Source organism: Octodon degus, unplaced genomic scaffold (assembly GCF_000260255.1).
Source record: "Octodon degus isolate 3935 unplaced genomic scaffold, OctDeg1.0 scaffold00005, whole genome shotgun sequence".
NCBI lineage: Eukaryota > Metazoa > Chordata > Mammalia > Rodentia > Octodontidae > Octodon > Octodon degus.
In genome coordinates this window covers 7,604,244-7,606,873 of record NW_004524581.1, presented here as the reverse complement: position 1 = coordinate 7,606,873, position 2,630 = coordinate 7,604,244, and the positions used below count along the sequence as shown (strand labels likewise).

The following is a 2,630-nucleotide window of genomic DNA, read 5'->3' as shown; positions in this document are numbered from 1 at the left end:
TTTAAGGAATAATATGACTGTAGAAAGAGATAAGAAGAACATGGCAGTGGCTGATGTGGGTTGTCAATTCGACTGTCTTGCCAGCTGCCCAGGGCTTAGCGAAGGTTCATTTCTGGGAGTTCCTGGGTGGGATGTGGAAGGGTGACTGTGGGTGCTTTGTCTGTTCTCTGGCTCCTTTCTCTCTGCACCAGTCCCCCGCTCTACTTACTAAGTAGCTTTGTGCTGCATGGTTTCCCACCATGATGGTGATGTTCCTTCCTTGCAATCCACCAATCACACACTTGATGTACAAAGTGCAAGCTACGTGAAACCTGTCTTCCTTCAGGTGTGGCTTTCAGCTGCAATGGGAACTGCTGACTAATACAAACATGAGATTTGTTTTATTTGTTTATTTTTACAGGGGGAAAGGTGAGGTCAATCCCCGACTACCACAAATCATGCAGCCGAGTGTCCCACATTTGGGGAAATCGCAGGGGTCAGTACATCCAGAATGCAATGGATAAGTCTGTCCCCAGGAAAACAAACTTCATGATCATGTTATCTTCCCTGCCAGGTAAGTATTGGGCTTTCTTTTAAAAGCTGAATCTCTCATTTAGATATCACAAATAAATACTTTTCAAAGCAGTTACAGTGACATCAAGTAGCTCTCAGCTCCAACTTTCCACTACTCGTGGAAATAGCAAAGTGCAGAAAAAGTTTGCTCAGTGTTTATAACTTTGCCTGATAGTTGAACTGAAAATCTGACTTGAAAAAACATGTATGGGTTGAGAGTGAGTCAGAGCCATGTCTTGCTCTGACATAGGGGTGACATGTTGGTCTAAGGCCCACTCTTATCCAGGAATGTATATGCTATGTCAGTGTGTCAAAGCACTCAACGTTGCTCTCTTGTTGTGCTTCATTTGCATAAAATATAACCATGCCTCAAAGAGGAAAAACTGGTAGTAAAGCTAAGAGGAAAAGAGGATGCCCATGGTAGAAATACAGATATCATTGTGAAAGTCCTGGAAAAATGAATTCATGTTTGTAATACTTAATTTTATGTTATTTATTATGGGGAAAATATGTTCAACTCTAAAACTTTTCAGTATTCACACATGACCTGGGTTAAACTGAGTTCAACAACTGAGAGACCTCTGCCCTGTCAAGTGTGCTTTATTGACCAGGGGCCTGAATTGTAGTGAGTTTGAGTGATTTACTTATCTCATTCTGAAAGATCAGGGTAGTTGGGATCTAAACGTGGTCTGTTGGTTTGTAAGTTTTTGCCCTCTTCTCATTTTAAGATATTTACAATATTTTTAATGAATTTGCTGAGAAATTTACCTATAATCTTCTTCAGAGATACATTCAAAAACTCATGTCTCCTGTACCAGTTTGCGAAAGTGATATGATCTCATTTCACAATCTGATAATTACCTGATTGATGATACTACCATCATAATTCCATTTTGGGAGAATGTCTTCTTGTCAGGGTCAGTATGTTTGGGAAAATAACCCTTCACAGATCACTGAAAACAATACTTCAAATCTATTTTTTTGATCCATTAATTTTATTGAGAAAGAAGTAGCAATGAAACAGTTTCAAAACAGGTTAGTAGGACAGTTACAATAATTAATACATTGTATATTGTTGACTTTGTAGTGGTTATTCATAGCACAAGATGCAAACATGATATCTTGTCTAAACACTATTAGTTCAAATCTTTTTTCTCATTGAACTAAGAGAAAGTAGCTGTATATCTATGCTATTTTGTATATATATATATATTTTTTCCACTACCAAATGGACCTTCATTTATATCCCATTTTTTTGTTTACTTTTGTCAGAGATGGGTATTCCATTGCCATTCATATATTGTAGATGCATGAATTCACAAAAGTAATCCCATATAGTCCAGTCGTCTATAATAGTAGTGGGTTATCCAAATGATTGACAATGTCAAAAGTTGTTGACTTGAGCCTTTTACAGTTCAGCATATTAATACGGCTTCAGCTTTCAGCTTTTTTTTTTTTTTTTTTTTTTTTTTTGTATTTTAGGAAAGGGTCTACAGGGTGTCCAGGGTCTCACTATTAGACAGGACTCATAGTGATCTTCCTGTTTACAGCCTCCCAAGTGCAGGGATTATAGGCCCGCGCCACCACCCCAGTCTCAATCACTGTCTCAGTGTGCCCTGAGGGGGTGGGGGCGGGGCTGGCATGACAGGCCCAGGGATCAAACCCCTAGTCCCTGTGCCTGCTTGCAGTTGCTTTAATCTGCTGAGCTATTTGGCCGGCCCTCTGGAAATATAATTTTGAAAGACATTTTATGTTATTATATTAGGCCTTGGGAAGGAACAGCTACTATTTTAAAGTTTTCATCTTCATTGTGAAAGTAGAAAAATATAGATGGTGTAAGTGAAATCCTTTGAGAATCCAGTGTTTGCTTGTTAGTAATTTCCTACTAAGAAAGAAAACTTCGATTTTATTGAGCCTTAGGATGTAAAGTGAGGCCTTCTCGTGGGAAGTGAGCATCAGAGAATGAACCTGTGCACCACATCAGATCTGAGGCCCCCGTTTCCATGGAAGGACAGCTCAGAGAGCAGAGGAAACTTCAGGGCTGTCCTCACCCACTGTATACTGCGCGAAGAGGTGGC

The 2,630-nt window shown here is 39.5% G+C and overlaps 1 non-coding gene across 1 annotated transcript; it reads right to left on the bottom strand.

Moving 5' to 3' along the window:
- Positions 1-398: 398 nt before the first annotated feature.
- On the bottom strand, positions 399-561 carry LOC111818694. Its single transcript, XR_002822615.1, has one exon. It is a non-coding gene; the product is annotated as a U1 spliceosomal RNA (small nuclear RNA).
- Positions 562-2,630: the final 2,069 nt, after the last annotated feature.